Consider the following 8,464-nt stretch of genomic DNA (forward strand, 5'->3'; position numbering starts at 1 on the left):
AGTCAGACATCCCTCAAGGGGTCCCAGATTGGAGAGGGTGCAGGCTGGGCTGAGCACACAACCCCGGTGCACAAATTTCATGCACCGGGCCTCTAGTTTTCTTAAAATTTTTTGTACTTTGGGGGTATCAGTTGTTACTTCTCTTTCATTTCTGATTTTATTTATTTGAGTCCTGTCTCTTTTTTTCTTGATGAGTTTGATTATAGATTGATCAATATTGTTTATCTTTTCAAAGAACCACCTCCTGGTTTTATTGAACTTTGTACTGATTTTTTAGTCTCTATGTCATTTATTTCCACTATAATCTTTATTACGTCCTCCCTTCTACTTACTCTGAGCTTTGTTTGTTGTTCTTTTTCTAGTTCCGTTAGGTGTAGTGTTAGATTGTTTATTTCAAAATTTTCTTGCTTCTTTAGGTAAGCCTGTAATGCTATGAACTTGCCTCTCAGAACTGTTTTCTCTGTATCCCATAGATTTCGGTTATTGTGTATTCATTTTCATTTGTCTCCAAGTAAATTTTGATTTATTCCTTGATCACTTTGTTAACCTATTGATTGTCTACTAATATATTATTTAGCTTCCATGTGTTTAAATTTTTTCAGTTTTTGTTATAATTGATTTCTAGTTTCATTCCATATCAAGCATCTTTAATGATTTCAATCTTCTTAAATTTATTAAGACTTATTTTATGTTCTAACATGTGTCTATCTTTGAGAATGTTCCATGTACACTTGAAAAGAATGTATATTATGCTGCTTTGGGATTAAATATTCTATAATTATCAGTTAAATTCATCTAATCCAGTTTGTCATTTAAGGTTGCTGTTGCCTTGTAGATTTTTTGTCTGGAAGATTTATCCATTGATGGCAGTAGGATGTTAAAATCAGCTACTATGTCTGTATTGCTGCTAATATCTCCCTTAATTTCCACCAAGATTTTCTTCATATATTCAGGTGCTTCTGTATTGGGTTCATATATGTTTACAAGGGTTATATTCTCTTTTTGGATTGATGCCATTAGTATTATGTAGTGAATTTCTTTGTCTCTTGTTATGGATTTGTTTTGAAGTCTACTTTGCCTGATATAAGTAATACTACCCCAGCTATTTTTTTTTCATTTCCATATGTATGAAATAATTTTTTCTGTGAACATCTTTTGTTTTGAGGTGGGTCTCTTTTAGACAGAATATACATGGGTCATGTTTTCTTATCCACTCAGCTATCCTATGTATTTTAATCCTTTTATATTTAAGGTTATTATTGATAGGTACTTATTTATTACCATTTTATTCTTTATATCTATGTTCCTCTCTGTATCTCCTCCTCCTCCTCCTCCTCCTCCTCCTCCTCCTCCTCCTCCTCCTCCTCCTCCTTCTCCTTCTCCTTCTCCTTCTCTTTCTCCTTCTCCTTCTTTGAGAACCTTTAACATTTCTTACAATACTGGTTTGGTGGTAATAAACACCTTTATTTTTTTATTTTTTATTTTTGTCTGGGAAGGTCTTTATTTTGCCTTCAATTTTAAAATGATAGCCTTGCAGGATGGAGTAGGTTTGGTTGTAGGTCATTGCTTTTCATCACTTTGAATATTTCATGCTAACATCTTCTGTCTTGAAGTATTCCTGTTGAGAAATCAATTGACAGCATTATGGGAGCTCCCTTGAAGGTAACTAACTGTCTTTCTCTTGCTGCTTTTAAGATTCTCTCTTTGTCTTCAATCTTTGTCATTTTCATTATGATGTGTTTTGGTGTGGACCTTTTTGGGTTCATCTTGATTGGGACTTTGTGTTTCCTGACCTTATGTGACATTTTCCTTCACCAGTTTAGGGAAGTTTTCAGCCATTATTTCTTCAAACAGGTTCTCAACACCTTGCTCACTCTCTTCTCCCTCTGGTACTCAAATGATGCAGATGTTATTATGCTTGAAGTTGCCCCAGAGGTCCTTTAGACTTTCCTAATTTAAAAAAAAAAATTCTCTTTTTATTTTGATGCTCTGCTTGGTGCTTACTGTTATCTTGTCCTTTTAATCACAGATTTGATCCTTTGTTTCATATAATCATCTGTTGATTTTTCTAGTATATTCTTCATTTCAGATATTAGATTCTTCATTTCTGTTTTTTTATGGTTTCTATATCCTTTTTAATGCTTACTATCTCTTTGTTTAAATTCTTACTGAGATCATCCATTCTTCCCCTAAAGTCCTTGAGCATCCTTATAACCATTGTTTTAATCTCTGCATCTGGTACTTTGGTTGCTTCCATTTCATCTAATTTTTTTCTGAGGATTTCTATTGTTCTTTTTGGGGGGCATATTTGTCTATCCATTTTTTTTGCCTGTATATTAGGTAGATATGCTATGACTCCCAACTTGTTATGATGGCTTTATGGTATAAGTGTCTTGTTGGGCTCAGTGGCACAATCTTCCAGAGCTCAGTACTTCAAAAATGTTTCTTGTGGATTATTTATATCCTTTTGTTGTAGTTGAGTCTTGAATCCTGTTGATACTTTTATGGGTGGAGTTAACCCTTCAAGCTGGATGATCCTATCTAATAAAGAGGGAATATGCAAATTGACCATCACACCATCACAAATATGGTGGTGCCCATAGCCACAAGATGGCGGTGCCCAGTCCCCTCAGCCCTGCCGGAGTCTTCCAGTCCTTTCAGCCCTGCTGGGGGTGGGGGGGTTTGTCAGGCATGTGGCCAGACCCACCCTCAGCCCCCCAGCCACCCAGGGCCAGCCCAAGGTGCAGGCAAGCCTCAGATGGCGGCTGCCCAGCCACCCAGGGCTGCCCAAGGCTCAGGTAACCAGGGCCAGCTGAGGCTTGCACTATCGGCAGTAGCAGCAGCAGCAGAGGTGTGATGGGGGCGTCGCCTTCCCCTGATCGCCGGGTCGCCTCCCGCCCCTGAGGGCTCCCAGACTGTGAGAGGGGGCAGGCAGGGCTGAGGGACGCCCCTCCAGTGCATGAATTTTCATTCACTGGGCCTCTAAACCTTGATCAGCATGTTTGAGTCACTGTACAGGGACTGCCCCCTGAGGCAGAGTTATTCCCATCAGAATTTGGTGCCTGCTGGACTCCCCCTTTGGATGTTTTATTTGTGTGGCTCTCTGAGCTGATCTCTGGTGTGGTCTGAAGCCCACCACTGGTAGTATTGGTTCTGGTTTCACTTGGTCAGGGTTTAAATACAGGTCAATGTTAGGCATTGTGTGTAACCTTTGGCTACCTGTCTGATGCTACCTCATTATTCACTGTTTGTGGATGAATCTACTGGGCTTGGGTTTTCATTGGAGGAGTCAGTCTGTGTACAAGGCTCAGCTTCCTCCAGCTTAGAGCTGGGGGCAGACCTATAAAAAGTACAAGATTCTCTAAAGTCTACCTCCACCTGTCAGTTAATCCACATCCCTGAGTTTGCCTAGTCTTCCTCCAGAGCCCTCTGAAGAAAGATTGTAGAGTGGGCCAAGGCTGGCTGTCCCTCACAGACCCTTCCACAGGTCATGAGCTTGGTAGGGCGGGCTAGTGGGTTCCCTACTTGGGGGCCACATGGCCAGTCACTCAATAAGGGGAAACTGGCCTTATTCCAGAACTATACCACTCAATCTCTGCCAGGTTCTTCAACTCATGCTCCCCCAAGAGAAGTATGCCACAGATTCAGATTGGGTACACCCAGTCTTCCCCTCTGCAGGAACAAGCTGAGCTGGGCAGAGCCACCAGGACTGGGGAGAACATATTAAAACAGTTTTCCATTGAGGGTGGTATAGGCTGAGCCACAAGAGGAGTCCAAGCATTTTATCCTGGTCCCAGACAATAGCCTTTGAGAGAGACATAATCTGAATGTCACAGTTCTGAGCGCCACTCCCTTCCTCTTGCAGAGCAGGGCAGGACTATTGTGACTTGGCAGGGGGAAGAGAGGTAGACCCAAATGGTCTCCCATTGTGGGTGCTGCAGGCAAGCTTGTAGGAGGTGCAGGCAAGCTTGTAGGCAAGCTTCTTGGGAAAAAGCTTCCCACATGTACCGAAGGTTGAAATTCTGAACCCTATGGGACCGATCTAAGCAGTGAGGGCCCGGTGCTATCAAGAAATCTCCTCCCATTGCTATGTAGCCACACAACACAGCTCCTACCCATTTGATTCCTGGACAAAAGCCTCCCTGGGAGCCATACTCCAAAAATCCCAGCTCTGTGCAGCACTCTGATCCCTCTGCCAGACTGAATTCAGCATGCTGGAGCCACAGAGAGTAGAAGGGTAGGCTAAGTAATTTGACAGGTGGGGTGGGAGTGCCAGCTGTGTGCTTGAGGTGGGGAAGAATGTTCCCCTTTCCAAAGCTATATAGTTCAATCACTGATTCTCATCAAGAGCTTTTCCAGAAAAGGAGTGCCCCAAAGGTCCTGCTAGGTTCAGCCAGCAGACCCCTCTGCAGGACCCAAGCACTGCAGAGTAGTGTCACCAGTAGTTGGAGGACCAGGGGATGTAATGCCCAGGCTGGTGCTGTAACAGGAATACTCAACCCTGGTATGGTGGTGTTTGGATCTCTAGCAGGCTCTCTTCTCTCCCATACAGACTGAATCCCCACTGATTTTCACTATCAGATGCTATGCAGGCTCCTTTTCCTGTCTCTATTGCTCTGTTGCTCTTGGTGTGGGATTTTTGTGTGGGGTTGAGTCCCCATACAACCAAGATATCTCTCTGGCTTTTCAGCCACTACAGATGGGTGTGGGGGTCAGTTCTTTCCTTGTTGCTGCCTTTCTTACCAATCTCTATGTGGCTTCTTCTGTAAATCCTTGGTTATAATATTTTAGTTAACTTAGCCTTCAGTGGTTACTCAGGTTGATTGTTCTATAATTTAGTTGTCAATCTAGTTTGGCATTGGGAACAGATTAATATAGTTTCCACTTACTCTGTGGCCATCCTGGAATCCATATGAATTTTTTAATATATGTGTATAATCTACTACTCATACTGTTGTATGCCATATTTAAATGTCTCTAATGTAATAATCATAATTATAATAGTTGTATTTGGACACAGAATCTATATTATTTGTTTCAGTTTTATTCATAGTATTCCGTGGAATGGGCATTCCATAACTTATTGTGGAATTTTTCTGTTTATGAACACTTTGATTTCCTCGTGTGTGTGTGTGTGTATGTGTGTGTGTGATTACAAACAGTGCTGCTCTCAATGTGGTTTGTGTCTTTTACTGCCTACTTGGGTCAACATTAATATATCCATAGGTAGCATACAGAAAAGGGGCATAATTCATTTAAAGTTAAAATACTTGTGTATTTAATAGGCATAGTTCCCCCAAAATTGACTGGTTTACACTCCAAAAAAATAGTGTATGGGAGTAACAATCTTACAGTTGAAAAAAAAGGCATATTTTGTATTGTTATTTTCCCTTCCAAGCCTCTTTTTAAAATTTTTTTGTCTTTATTGATTAAGGTATTACATATGAGTCTTTATCCCCCTATTGCCCCCCCACTCATGCCCTCACCCCCCTGGTATCTGTGCCCATTGGTTAGGCTTATATGCATGCATACAAGTCCTTTGGTTGATTTCCCCCCTTACCCCCGCTCCCCTACCTTCCCTCTGAGGTTTGACGGTCTGATTGATGCTTCTGTCTCTGGATCTGTTTTTGTTCATCAGTTTAAGTTGTTCATTATGTTCCATAAATGAGTGAGATCATGTGATATTTATCTTCCTCTGACTGGCTTATTTCGCTTAGCATAATGCTCTCCAGTTCCATCCATGCTGTTGCAAATGGTAAGAATTCCTTCTTTTTTTCCATAGCGTAGTATTCCATTGTGTAAATGTACCACAGTTTTTTATTTTTAAAAAAATTATGGAAATGTATTTATTTATTTTAATATATTTCATTGATTGTTTACAGAGAGGAAGGAAGAGGGATAGAGAGTTAGAAACATCAATGAGAGAGAAATATCGATTAGCTGCCTCCTGCACACCCCCTACTGGGGATGTGCTCGCAACCAAGGTACATGCCCTTGACTGGAATTGAACCTGGGACCCTTCAGTCCACAGGCAGACTTTCTAACCACTGAGCCAAACCTGTTAGGGCTGTACCACAGGTTTTTAATTCACTCATCTGCTGATGGGCACTTAGGCTGTTTCCAAATCTTAGCTATGGTGAATTGTGCTGCTATGAACATAGGGGTGTATACATCCTTTCTGATTGGTGTTTCTAGTTTCTTGGGATATATTCCTAGAAGTGGGATCACTGGGTCAAATGGGAGTTCCATTTTTAGTTTTTTGAGGAAACTCCATACTGCTCTCCACAGTGGCTGCACCAGTCTGCATTCCCACCAGCAGTGCACAAGGGTTCCTTTTCCTCTGCATCCTAGCCAGCACTTGTCCTTTGTTGATTTGTTGATAGCCTTTCTGACAGGTGTGAGATGGTATCTCATTGTTGTTTTGATTTGCATCTCTCAGATGATTAGTGACTTTGAGCATGTTTTCATATGTCTCTTGGCCTTCCTTATGTCCTCTTTTGAAAAGTATCTATTTAGATCCATTGCCCATTTTTTAGATTGGATTGATTATCTTCCTTTTGTTAAGTTGTATGAATTCCCTGTAAATGTTGGAGATTAAACCCTTATAGAAGATATGCTCCCCCATGCAGTGGGCTTTTTTGTTGTTCTGTTGATGGTTTCTTTTGCTGTACATAAGCTTTTTATTTTGATGTAGTCCCATTTGTTTATTTTCTCTTTAGTTTCCATTGCCCTAGGAGTGGTATCGGTGAAGATATTGCTTTGGCATATGTCTGAGATTTTGCTGCCTGTGGATTCTTCTAATATTTTTATGGTTTCCCGTCTTATGTTTAAGACCTTTATCCATTTTGAGTTTATTTTTGTGCTTGGTGTAAGTTGGTGGTCTAGTTTCTTTCTTTCTTTCTTTCTTTCTTTCTTTCTTTTTTTTTGTTTTTGTGCATGTATCTGTCCAATTTTCCCAACACCATTTATTGAAGAGACTGTCTTGACTCCATTGTATGTTCTTGCCTCCTTTGTCAAATATTAATTGAGCATAGTGGTTTGTGTCGATTTCTGGGTTCTCTATTCTATTCCATTAGTCTATATGTCTGTTCTTATGCCAGTACCAGGCAGTTTTGAGAACAGTGGCTTTGTAATACAGCTTGATATCTGGTATTGAGATCCCTCTTACTTTTTTTTCTTTATCAGGATTGCTGCAGCTATTTGGCATCTTTTTTTATTCCAGATGAATTTTTGGAGAGTTCTTTCTAGGTCTGTGAAATATGCTGTTGGTATTTTAATGGGGAGTGCATTGAATCTACAGATTGCTTTGGGCAGTATGGACATTTTAATGATATTAATTCTACCAATCCATGAACAAGGTATGTTCTTCCATCTGTTTATGTCTTCCTCTATCTCTTTTTTCAGTGTCCTGTAGTTTTCTGCGTATAGGTCTTTTACCTCCTTAGTTAAGTTTATTCCTAGGTATCTTAATTTTTTTTGGTGTGATGGTAAATGGGATTGTTTTTTAATCTCTCTTTCTGAAGGTTCACTATTTGTGTATAAAAATGCCATAGATTAGCCACCCGCCACTGCACCTGACCACTTCCCTGTTGGCTGGTGCATTCCAGTGGTGAGCTGAAACTAAACCCCAGCTTAGGAAACAGGGTTATTCTTCATGTGGATGACTCTGTGCAGAAAGCATGGGAACAACAACAACAAAAAAGCCATAGATTTCTTGGCATTAATTTTGTATCCTGCTACATTGCCAAATTCATTTATTAAGTCTAATAATTTTTGATGGAGTCTTTAGGATTTTCTATGTACAGTATCATGTCATCTGCTAATAATGACAGTTTTACATCTTCTTTTCCAATTTGTATACCTTTTATTTTTTCTTCTTGTCTAATTGCTATGGCTAGCACTTCCAGAACTATGTCGAACAGGAGTATTAAAAGTGGGCATCCTGTTTCATTCTTGTTCTTAGGTAAAATGGTGTTAGTTTTTGCCCATTGAGTATGATGTTGGCTGTAGGTTTGTCAGCCTTCCATGCCTCTTTTAATCAATAAAGCTGATCATTTCTTTATTGCTTTTACATTATGTTAATGGTATATAAATGCAACTGTACTTTACAATCCCCATTTCTTTCTGCCATAAAACATGCCCTCCTAAATGGTGACAGTCTTGTGTGAAAGGAGATTGCTTAACACACTATTATTCTAGCAATAGTTTTCTGATATTTTGCTTCATAATCCCTTTTGCACTCTAAAAATTGAGATCCTTTGCCCAGCCTGTGTGGCTCAGTGGTTGAGCATCAACCTATGAACCAGAAGGTCACGGTTCTATTCCCAGTTGGGGCACATGCTCAGGTTGCAGGCTCTATCCCCGGTAGGTGGTGTGCAGGAGGTAGCCAATCAATGATTATTTCTCATAATTGATGTTTATATCTCTCTCTCCCTCCTCCTTCCTCTCTGAAATCAATAAAAAA

General features: G+C 40.3%; 1 non-coding gene across 1 annotated transcript; it reads left to right on the forward strand.

The window, feature by feature from the left end:
- Positions 1-7,561: 7,561 nt before the first annotated feature.
- LOC114232344 (small nucleolar RNA SNORA65) lies at positions 7,562-7,691 on the forward strand. Its single transcript, XR_003618389.2, has one exon. It is a non-coding gene; the product is annotated as a small nucleolar RNA SNORA65 (small nucleolar RNA).
- The last annotated feature ends 773 nt before the right edge of the window (positions 7,692-8,464 follow it).

This window comes from Eptesicus fuscus, chromosome 7, assembly GCF_027574615.1.
Source record: "Eptesicus fuscus isolate TK198812 chromosome 7, DD_ASM_mEF_20220401, whole genome shotgun sequence".
Lineage (NCBI taxonomy): Eukaryota > Metazoa > Chordata > Mammalia > Chiroptera > Vespertilionidae > Eptesicus > Eptesicus fuscus.